Source organism: Lissotriton vulgaris, chromosome 1_1, assembly GCF_964263255.1.
Source record: "Lissotriton vulgaris chromosome 1_1, aLisVul1.2, whole genome shotgun sequence".
NCBI lineage: Eukaryota > Metazoa > Chordata > Amphibia > Caudata > Salamandridae > Lissotriton > Lissotriton vulgaris.
This window is the reverse complement of record NC_141685.1, coordinates 380,453,101-380,465,202: the sequence shown is the minus strand read 5'-3', so window position 1 is coordinate 380,465,202 and position 12,102 is coordinate 380,453,101. Positions and strand designations below refer to the sequence as shown.

Sequence of the window (12,102 nt, the reverse complement as noted above, 5' to 3'; positions counted from 1 at the left end):
ATTATCTTTATTCGCTTGGGACAATCAACCATAAAAGCACAGAATATACATAACGAGCTAAAAAAAATTCATTATAAAAACAGAGACGGGTACATCTGGAATCAAACGTGGGAGGGTACAATATAGTACAACTCTTACTGAGTGCCATTATTAAAGGGTAGTTGATTTGAAAGTGCATAGGTGTAGCATAATATGTCACTTCATGTGAGCAAATTAAAACATTAGCAGCTATTAGGTACAGTAAACATAGACATTATTAGATCGGAAGATACGTTATAAATATACATTTGAACTAAAAAAAGATAAAAAACTAATAAAAACAAGCACAACCCCAGTATGGAAGGCCACCAATTTTGCTGTGATGTAATTACATAATAAAAACTCAGTAATATATACAATATAAAGTGCAGGGTGCGTGAATCATCCTGTCCACCACTGGCTTTCTAACAATTTAAAAAGAAAAGGAATTCATTAAAACACCATACTTTTTCTGGCCTTAATTGAGCAGAGGATAAATTTAGCAGCAAAGAAGCAAATCCCCGGTTCTTCCATGGTGAGTAATAGTGTCATAGCAGCTTTAATAGTTTTAAGCCCATGTTTTTAAAAAAGTGGTTTAAGGAACGTAATTCTAAAAGGCAAAAACAAATCACATAAGTGCATAGTGCTCTGCTTTGAAGTCCCATCACAGGGACATGGGGAGGACAGATACTCTTTCATTATTGGAAACGTGATGCACTAAACCGAGCCTGGTTCTGATCAGAACAAAAAAATGGGATTGTCTAGTGACAAAGGAGAGATACCCTTGGAAACCAGACATATCAGTGTACATGTGGTAAAACTGATACGTAGTCTGTTTCCTGACTATTGCCTTCCTATTTTCAATACTATGTGAAAGATAGATGCTTTTCAGTTCCTGTTTGGACAGTGATGGTAATCGTTAAGATTTCCCAAAATAGATCTGTTGAATATATCACCATAGGATTTGATTAAATAACTAAGCCAGGGTATCTTAAAACCATTCTCCAATCTCAGGCAGTCATTGATAATGGCCTTTGTAAAATAAGTTTCATCTTTTGACAATATTTGTCTCCAAAGCTGTAGTGGTCTCATGGCTATTGGGTCCGACAAATAATTAAGTCAAGTCAAGTCATAAAATTTGTATAGCGCACTACATACCCAGAGGGTTTCAAGGCGCTTAGGAAGGGGAGGAGGATTATTTGTCAAATATCCACGTTTTAAGCTGCTTTCTGAACGCTAGGTGATTCTGGGTGAGGCGAAGGTAAGCGGGGAGTGAGTTCCAAGTTTTGGCAGCCAGGTATGAAAAGAATCTGCCTCCCATGGTGGTCTTGTTGATGCGAGGTACAGTGGCGAAGGCTTGGCTGGAAAGAGCGAAGTTGGCGGGAGGGGGTGTAGAAGGACAGTCGAGAGTTGAGGCAATCTGGTCCGATGTCGTAGAGTGATTTGTGTGCGTGGGTTAGCAGTCGGAAAGTGATCCTCTTATTGACGGGTAGCCAGTGGAGGTCTTTAAGGTGACCAGAGATGTGTTCGTTGCGTGGGATGTCTAATATGAGCCTGGCTGAGGCGTTTTGGATTCGTTGTAGTTTCTTCTGGAGTTTAGCGGTGGTACCTGCGTAGAGGGTGTTTCCGTAGTCCAGTCGGCTAGTGACTAGAGCGTGGGTGACTGTTTTCCTTGTTTCGGAGGGGATCCAGCGAAATGTTTTTCTGAGCATGCGAAGAATGTTAAAGCAGGAAGATGATACGGCGTTGACTTGTCTGTTCATTGAGAGTGAAGAATCCAGGATGACGCCAAGGTTCCGTGCGTGGTCTGTCGGGATGGGTGCTTTTCCGAGGGCTTCCGGCCACCAGGAGTCGTCCCATGCAGAGGGGGATGTACCTAAGATGAGGACTTCTGTTTTGTCTGAGTTCAGTTTCAGACGGCTTTGTTTCATCCATTCGGCGACTTCTTTCATTCCTTCGTGTAGGTTAGTTTTGGCGGTGCTGGGGTCCTTGGTGAGAGAGCGGATCAGTTGAGTGTCGTCCGCGTAAGAGATGATGTTGAGGTTGTGTTGGCGGGCGATGGCCGCGAGGGGGCTCATGTATACGTTGAATAGGGTGGGACTGAGTGAGGATCCTTGAGGTACGCCGCAAATGATTTCAGAGGCCTCGGACTTGAATGGTGGGAGGCGGACTCTCTGGGTTCTTCCGGTGAGGAACGAGGTGATCCATTCCAGTGCTTTTCCTTGGATTCCGATGTTTCTGAGGCGTTGTAAAAGGGTGCTGTGGCAGACTGTGTCGAAGGCTGCGGAGAGGTCGAGGAGGATGAGGGCGACTGTGTCTCCATTGTCCAGTAGAGTTCGAATGTCGTCTGTTGCTGCGATGAGGGCGGTCTCCGTGCTGTGTTTGGCTCGGAAGCCAGATTGTGAGGGGTCGAGTGATTTGTTGGCTTCGAGGAAGTCGGCGAGCTGGTTGTTGACGGCTTTCTCGATGACTTTGGCCGGGAATGGAAGAAGCGAGATGGGGCGGTAGTTTTTGAGTTCGGTGGGGTCTGCTGTTGGTTTTTTCAGAAGGGCGGTGAGTTCAGCGTGTTTCCAGTCTTCTGGGAAGGTAGCGGAGTTGAAGGAGCAGTTGATGACGTCTCGGAGGTGCGGTGCTATGACGGAGTCTGCTTTGTTGAAGATGTGGTGAGGGCATGGGTCTGTGGGGGATCCGGAGTGGATGGAATTCATCAGGCGGATGGTGTCCTCAGTGGAGATTGGGTTCCAGGCGTTGAGGGTGTTTACGGGGGGAAGATGGTCAGCAGATGGTAGGGTGGGTTGGCTTCCGGGTTGGTTGTCAAAGCTGTTGTGGATGTCAGCAATCTTGTTGTGGAAAAAAGAGGCTAGGGAGTCGCAGAGGGCTTGAAAGGGGGTGATGTCGTTGGAGTTGGCCGAGGGGTTGGAAAATTCCTTGACGATGTTGAAAAGTTCCTTGCTGTTGTGGGCGTTGTTGTCAAGTCGATCCTTGAATGCTGTTTTCTTGGCTTTTCGGATCAGTTGGTGGTGAATACGGGTGGCGCTTTTGAAGGCGTCCTTGGTGCTGGTGGATGGGTCTTTTTTCCAGGCCTTTTCCAGGGAGCGGCAGAGTTTCTTGGACTTCTTGAGATCATCGTTGAACCATGAGGCCTTCTTGTTGCCTAGTTTGTGTTGACGTTTTTTCAGTGGTGCTAAGGTGTCGGCGGTGTTGGATAACCAAAGGGTGAGGTTGGAGGCTGCTTCGTTGGCGTTAGAAGAGAGGGCTGGGGAGGTTCGAAGGAGCGATGTGGAGATCTGATCCGTGGTGATTTTGTTCCAGTTTCTTTGTAGAGTTGGTTGGAGGTGGATGATGGGTTTCGGCTTGTTGTAGGTGAAGTGAACGCAGCTGTGATCAGTCCAGAGGAGATCCGTAGTGTGGCTGAAGGAGACATGGTTGCTGGAGGTGAAGATGGGGTCGAGTGTGTGACCTGCGATGTGGGTGGGGGACGTAACCAGTTGTTTAAGTCCGAGGTTGGCGAGGTTGTCTAAGAGGGTGGCGGAGTTGCGGTCGTTGATCTTTTCAAGGTGGAAGTTGAGGTCTCCCAGAAGGATGTAGTCTTTGGAGGGGAGCGCGTGTGGGGTGATGAAGTCCGTGATGTCTTCACTGAATTTTGCGCGGGGTCCTGGTGGTCTGTAAAGGAGACCGACTTCACTATGTACAAGTTCCGTGGATGCTGAAGCTGGGAGGCATAGGAGCTTCTTTAAAAAAATATTCTCTTCAGATTGGAGATTTGAACATGGCTGGTGGCCCCATATGCCCACCCCATATAATGAGACCGAGGTGCATCTAGCTTTATAAATGTCGATCATATCTTTGATCCGCCGATCCCCTAAATTAAAAGCATATTTAAAAACACAATTTATACCCTTTCGAAGTTTAACCTTAACGTTTGACCTCTCATAGTTCCTTCCCCATCTGACGAGAAAGAAATACCTAGGTTACCCTCAACGGAGAATGGTTTCAAACTTTTGAATTTAGGTCCACACACCATTGTAAAGATTTTAGTCTTGTTTATCAACAACAACCTCTTGCTGATAAAGGCTGCGAACCCATTGATTAGCTTCCGGAGGCCCACCGGGGTTCTTGATAGGAGTTCGGCATCGACTGCGTAAAGCAGAATTGGTACCGCCTTACCCTCGACCAATGGGGAATCTGCTTAGATTGTTTTAAGGGCCGCATCCACATCATTAATTAATAAAGTAAAAAGTAGTGGTGCACGCAACCTTGGCGAATGCCACGCTTAACTCTAAAATTGGGGGTGCATTCTCCATGTTGGCCGTACCTCACTTTAGTTGATAAATTTTCATACAGCCTAGCTAAAAAATAAATAGGTTTGGGTGCACCGGGATTGATTAAAACAGGCCATAGAACTCCATGATTCACTAAATCGAAGGCACTGCTTAAATCTACAAAACATAAAAACAGCCGGCCCTGTTTGGCTTTGGTATATTTTCCTATTAAAAGTTCCAGGTTGATACTCTGTTCTAGAGTACCTAAGCCGTTTTCTAAAACCATACTGGGATTGTGCTAAAATATTATTATCCGAGACCCACTCCTCTAACCTTATCAATAAAACTCTACTCATTATCTTAACCGAGGAGTCTAATAAGGAGATGGGTCGGTAATTTTTTGCTTCCGATTTTCTCCCTTTTTATAAATAGGGATAATAACCGATTCCGCCCATGAGGGGAGGCATCCCTCCATCACTGCCACGTTAAAAACCCTCATAAGTATGGGCCCCCATAAATCTGGAATCTATTTATATACATCTATGGGGACTACATCGGCACCTGGTGGTTCCCCCCTCCTTGCTGTTACTAATACCTATCAATACTTCATCCAGAGTAATATCTAACTCTATTGTGGGCCACTTACTTAAGGTAAGGGGTTCTATCGGGGGGTTTCACTCGGGTTAAAAAATTTAAAAAAGTGGTCTACCAATTCTTCACTCTTCACATGAACCAAAAGTTCTGGAGCTGTTTCATTAGTAAGGAATTTTCTGTTCACCGTGTCCCAAAACAGTTTATTATTGGAAGTTGCAGCCGCAAGGTTTAGGTTGTCCCATGCCTCCTGTTGTAACTCCATCTTTCGTCTTTTTAAATTAGCGTTGTATTCAGCTCTGAGACCATGAACTAAAACACTATCTCTTGTTTTTTTTGGAAAGAGCAAGTTTTAAATTACTCAGAGAGACCGTACATGAATGGCCAAACCATCCCCTTGGCACTTTTGATTTCTTAGAGGGGGCCACAGAGAATAAATTAGAATTGCGCTCATTAATCTTAATACAATTATCCAGGATCACTGTTGGTTCAGTCCTTACCATTACAATATCCAATATTTCCTTGCTACAGGCCTTTACAATTTTTTTAGTAAGTTTCGCTGAATTAGCTCCAACCCATTTAACTCTAAAACCATTCAGACGAATCGGGACAATATTGTTTACAACAGTGCAAACTACAACAATCTTATCCCCCCAGAGATGCTATCCCATTACAATTGGATTGCGATCACTCAAAGACAATTCCACAATCTGTGGGGTTGAACAGGCCTTCACAATATTAGCGGAGACGATCACATGGTCAATACTACTCTCTGCTGACCTTCTTGTAAAAGTCGGGATCTCCTTCCCACACACATCTTTAGCACATTGCACACTTTCCAGGTCAAATTCAATAAGGACCGGATTTAAGGTGTTACCATAAGTAGTATGGGGAAATGTAAATAGACTGATGAGTTATTTCTAGGATGGGCCACCCATCTGGGAGAGGTTTAGATCAGATGACTCTGATCATGCTGGAACTCCGGGCGATCCGACTTGCATTAAAAGCCTTTCTACTCTCCATTAAGGAAATGCTTGTGCAAGAGTTCACAGAAAACATCACCACCATGTGGTTCTGCAACAAGCAGGGCAGGGTGGGGTCATGGACCTTTTTTTCAGGAGGCCCTGAGTCTGTGGACTTGAGTAGACGTCAGGGCATTTCTCTGCTGGTTTAACATCTGGCAGGTTCTCTGAATGCCAGACCGGATGAACTCAGACTAATATGCCTAGCAGACCACAAATGGTATCTCCATTCAGAGGTGGTGCAAGGTCTCTTTCAGCAGTGGGGAGAGCCTTGGTTAGATCTTTTCCCCACCACGAATAACGCGCAATGTCAGCAGTTTTGTGCACTGTTGTTTCCAAAGCAGCAGGCACTCAGAGACACCTTTCATCTCGAGTGGAGCTCAGGCCCCCTATATGCCTTTCTACCCATACCACTCTTGTCCTGATTTTAGTTAAAGATCTTGTGGGCAATCTTCGTGTCATCAGTTTACAGAATTTAATTTGTTTTCATGATTGTGAACTTGTAATCTGAAAGAAACATGTAAGTATTAGATTCCTTACCTTAGAATATCCCCAGGCGTCAGTCTGGATCTGTAAACTTTTGCGTAGCAGTACGCCTGCGCGACAGTAGGTGTTGTCTGCGGCTCCGCATCCGTCGGCGCCGGAATGACGTCGCCGGAGTACTTAGACGCCGCCCTCGCGCGCTGACGTCAGTTCTTCTTTTTTCCGCGCCAGCAAGCGCCGATCTGGAAAAAGTGGTACCCTTTAGTCATTTTTTGACTAAACTTTTACGATCCTTTTTGATCTGTTTTTCGAGTTGAACGACTCCATTGGTGCCGGTAGGGATGCCCGGGTTCAAACCCTGTGCCGATTGCAACCGACTGATGTTGGTTACCGACCCCCATCACCGGTGTCTGTTTTTGCTTGGGGGCCGATCACGATATCAAGTTGTGCCCCGACTGCCGGGCCTTGACGTCGAAAGCTAGGCGGGAGTGGTTACGTAAGCACCTCGTGCTCCGGCAGTCGGCCCTGCGCAGCTCGAGGTCCCGGTCCAGGAGGAGGTCGAGGGACCGGTCGCGGGGCCGGAGTCATCACAGCTCGGCGAGTCAACACCAGTCATTGGGCTCCAAGTCCTCAGGTAAGAGGCCCAAGAAGTTGAAGAAACGACACCGCTCTTCTGACTCCCCCCGACGCTCGTATGACGCGGCCGGGGGTTCGGGCGACACTGTCACGCGGCCATGAGGTCGCTCACTGCTCCATCGGGTTCCGCGGTGCCTTCGGGTCCCGCGGTACCGACTGGGAGCCCAAGCGGGCCGGGTGCTTCGGCGCCGTCGGCGACTTCGCTCCCGACGCCGCAGGGCCCCGCCAGATCGGTCGGATCCGGGTTGCCGCTGGTCGACCTAACAAACACTCCGCCGGCGTCGACTCCTAGGGTGTCGCCCCCGATTCCCCCCCCCCCTCGATCCGATTCTGGCGTCGACGCCGCATTCGACATCGAGAGAAGTGCAATACTTCTATGATCCTGTTCCATCATTTGAACCCGAGTATCAGGAGATGGAGGGCGAGGCGGATTGGGAGGGGTCTGAGGACCCTCTGGCACGGGAGTGGCAGTCTTTTTAGGACTGGGCAGGTGAACTAGGGGAGGCCAGTGGTTTGGACACTTCGCCCGACACTGGATTTGTCTCCCCTCCTACCGTGGCTACGGAGGAGGGGGCTGCCTACATTATGGTGTTGATGAGGGCAGCCAAGGCCTTGTCTCTTGAGCTCCTTGTCTCTTGAGCTCCTTGTCTCGGCCGTGTGGACTAACCTCCTCACTGAGGTCCTCAAACCGCAGACAATCTCTTCGGAGCCTCTACTGTCGTTCAATGAGGCCTTAACTGACGTTCTGTTGGGCACTTGGTCCCGGCCCGCTACAGGTCCCACTGTAGATAGGAACTTGGCCAGACGCCACCGCTCGGCCCCGGGCATCCCTTGTTTCCTGTCCACCCACCCCACCCCGAGAGCCTGGTTATCCAGGCCTCTAATTCCCAGACCGCATTCCCGACAGCTCCCCCTGATCGGGAATCCAAAAGGTATGAACAGTACGGAAAAAAGATGTTCTCCTCACTTAGTTTAGGGTTCGGTCGGTCAGCACCGCTTGCCTTTTGGGCCGTTATACCCACTCACTGTGGGACACTGTCGGGACGTGCTGCCACAATGCCCGGAGGAGGCCCGGGTTAAGCTCGCCCAAGCTCCTGCGGAGGGGCGGGATGTGGCACGGTATTCCATTCGATGTGGGCTGGATACCACAGACTCGCTAGGCAAGGCGATTGCAACGACGGTGGCGGTTCGCCGCCACGCCTGCCTGAGGTCTGCCAATTTTTCAGCTTATGTCGAGAACACCCTTATAGACATGCCGTTTGATGGCCGTCGCCTCTTTGGCGACAAGGCAGACAGTGCGCTTGAGCGCTTTAAGGACTCCAGGGCTACGGCCAAGTCCTTGGGCCTGTCGGCTCCACGCCAGCAAACTGCTGCCTTTCGCTCCTTTCATGGCCAAGGAAGGAGCACCCCCACACGTCCTGCCAGCCACGGGCCCCAGATTAACATCCAGCGCGGTGGTGGACATGGTAACCGCCGTGGCGGTGATAGGGGACAATGGCGAGGGCAGTCCACATCCACCCCCGCAGCATCCGCCTCAAAGCCTTCCTAGTCCCAGCTTTCAGGCCAATTTAACGCCAGTGGGGGGCAGGGTTCGCCATCACCTCCTCCACTGGCGCAACAGCACATCGGACAGGTGGGTGATGCAAATCGCCTTTGAGGCGACCCCTCCAGCCATGCTACCGCAATATCACCGCGTGTCGGGGATCACTTGCAACTTCTGCAAGAGGAAGTTAGGGCCCTCTTGGCCAGGGGGGCCATCAAGCACATTCCTGGGCCAGAAGTAGGGTGTGGTTGTTACTCCCATTACTTTCTGGTTCCCAAGAAGGGCAAAGGGGGCTTACACCCTATCTTGGACCTGCGGAACGTCAACGGCTTCCTCCGGAAGGAGAAGTTCAAGATACTGACTCTGGCTCAGGTCTTAGGTGCCCTAGACCCGGGAGACTGGGTGGTAGCGTTGGACTTGCAGGACGCTTATTTTCACATCCCTGTCCTGCTGGCCCACCGACGCTACCTGCGGTTCACGGTAGGCCACGAGCACTGTCAGTTTACCGTGCTCCCCTTCGGCCTTACCAGCGCCCCTCAGGTGTTCACAAAAGTGATGGCGGTGGTCGCAGCTCATCTGCGCAGATTAGGGGTGTCGGTCTTCCCCTATCTCGACGACTGGTTTTTTAAGGCGGGCTCGCCCCAGACAGTCGTCAGCCACCTCGAGACTACGGCCGACCTCCTGCACCTGCTGGGGTTCTCCATCAATGTGCCGAAGTTACACCTGTGCCCCTCTCAGAAGCTCCTCTTCATTGGAGCCGTTCTAGACTTGGCGCAGTTTCGGGTTTATCCTCCCCCACAGCGGGTTGGGGATATTCAGGCTCTGATTCCGATATTTCAGCCTTTATCACGAGTCTCGGTCAGGTTGACGCTGCGGATGCTGGGACTGATGGCCTCCTGCATCCTTCTGGTGCATCACGCCAGGTGGCGGATGCGGGCTCTGCAGTGGGACCTGAAGTTTCAGTGGGCCCAGCATCAGGCAACTTGTCCGACCAGGTCTTGATCTCGGAGGGCACTGCAAGACAGTTGCAGTGGTGGCTCACGGACCGCGATTGGGTCCGCGGCAGATCCCTCTCCCTACCCCAACCGGATCACGTAGTTGTGACAGACTCGTCCCTCCTGGGCAGGGGGGGCCACATGGGAGAGGCTGAGATCAGAGGCCTCTGGTCTCTGGCAGAGTCCCGGGTCCACATCAACCTTCTGGAGCTGTGGGCGATCCGACTTGCACTAAAAGCATTCCTCCCCTCTGTCCGGGGGTTGTGTAGTGCAGGTGTTCACGGACAACACCACTGCCATGTGGTACTCCAACAAACAGGGCGGGGTGAGGTTGTGGACCCTGTGCCAGGAGACTCTGCGCCTCTGGCAGTGGCTGGAACATCTGGCGTGACCCTGGTGGTTCAACACCTGGCAGGTTCCCTGAACGCCCAGGCAGACGAACTCAGCCGTCGGTGCATGATGGATCACGAATGGCGTCTGAACTCGGACGTGGCGCAAGGTCTCTTTCAGCAGTGGGGAGAGCCTTGGTTAGATCTAGTCGCCACAGAAGAGAACGCACAATGTCATTAGTTCTGCGCGTTGGAATTTCCAAGGCGGCACTCACTCGGAGACGCTTTTCGTCGCAAGCGGTGCTGCTGTCTGTTGTACGCCTTTCTGCCTATACCTATTCTGCCCAGAGTGCTGAAGAAGATCAGGCACGAAGGGGCCCACGTCATCCTTGTGGCTCTGGACTGGGCATGAAGATACTGGTATCCCGAGCTACTCAGCATGTCAGTCGATCCCCCGATTTGTCTGCCTCTTCAGGAGGACCTTCTGTCGCAGCAGCAGGGGATGGTCCTCCACCCGAACCTGTCCAGCCTCCACCTCCATGCGTGGAGATTGAGCGGCGATAGTTGAGGCCATGTGACTTGCCTCCTGAAGTCTGTGATGTGATTCTGGCAGCCAGGCGTCCCTCCACAAAATCGGTATACGCCTACAGGTGGAACAAATTTGTGGCATGGTGCACAGCTAAGGCTGTTAATCCATTCTCTACCCCCTGTACTCCTCTTTCTTCTTTCTCTTGCCCAGCAGGGCTCTGCTCTGGGCACTCTTAAGGGCTACCTCTCTGCCATTTCCGCCTACTTAAGGCTCCCTGATCAGCCCTCTCTTTTCAAGTCCCCGGTTGTAAATAGGTTCTTGAAGGGCATCACTCTTATGTTTCCTCCTGTTCCTTTCGTGATGCCTCTGTGGGACTTGAATCTTGTTCTGACTTATCTGATGTGCGCTCCCTTCGATCCACTTCATAACTGTCCTCTTCATCTTCTCACTCTTAAGACTGCATTCCTGGTTGCCATCATCTCTGCCAGGAGAGTGAGTGAGCTCCAGGCACTTTCTTCACAACCTCCTTTCCTTTCTGTCCATCCGGACAAAGTTGTGTTGCGGACGCGACCCCTCTTTCCTGCCCAAGGTAGTCACAGCCTTCCACATCGGGCAGTCCATCACCTTGCCCACATTCTTTCCGCCTCCGCATCCCTCGCATCCACCATCTGGACCCAAAACGTGCGCTTTCATACTATCTGGATCACACAAGCCAGTTCCGGGTGGATGATCAACTCTTTGTTGTTTACCTGGGCGCTAAGAAGGGATGGGCGGTGCACAAACGGACCATTTCTCGATGGGTCGTTTTGTGCATCAAGGCTAGTTATGCACTGGCTAAAAAGGAGCCCCCTGTGGGACTGCGTGCCCATTCCACTCGGGCCACGGCGGCTACTACTGCCCTGGGTCGGGGACTCCCCTTGCAGGACATCTGTCAGGCAGCTACGTGGGCCACGCTGCACATATTCGCAAGACACTACTGCCTGGACAGTCCAGTCTGGTGAGATGGCTTTTTCGGCCGTTCGTTCTCCAGGACTTTCTGGTGTGATTATTGGTTCGCAGACCCACCACTGGGTTTGGTATTGCTGGGGTATCTATTCTAAGGTAAGGAATCTAATACTAACCTGTTTCTTTCAAATGCACAAGTTACTTACCTTCGGTAACTATATATCTTTTAGAAACAGTAGTTACTATTAGATTCCTTACCGCCCCACCCATCCTCCCCGTTCTGTGCACCGATAACTAGGGTTAAGGTCATCCCTTTTCAGGGCCCTCGTTTTATGGCACCAGTGTTGTTTTCATCATGGCTCTGCGTTTCTGGCACGGAAAAGCTGTGTATAAGAACTGAAGTCAGGGCGCGAGGGCGGCGTCTAAGTACTCCGGCGACGTCATCCCGGCACCGACGCCGACGCCTACCAACGCGCATGGGTACTGCTACGCAAAAGTTTCTGGATCCAGACTGACGCCTGGAGATATTCTAAGGTAAGGAATCTAATACTAACTACTGTTTCTTACAAATATATTGTTACCGAAGGTAAGTAACTTGTGCACTTGGTATGGTTCGGTGTTGGCAACTTATTTATTAGCTTTAAATGTTGTTTGGTTGGCTGCATTCACAGCTTATGGGTTTAGTATCTCAAGATAGTGTATCATATTTATGAATAGAAAGGATGGAAACTAGATAGGAGATCTTTATT

The 12,102-nt window shown here is 50.3% G+C and overlaps 1 protein-coding gene across 3 annotated transcripts in view; it reads left to right on the top strand.

Annotated features, from left to right (window-relative positions):
- Positions 1–12,102, top strand: part of TUT4 (terminal uridylyl transferase 4) — a 1,145,308-nt gene that overhangs the window by 709,632 nt on the left and 423,574 nt on the right. The window lies entirely within an intron of this gene.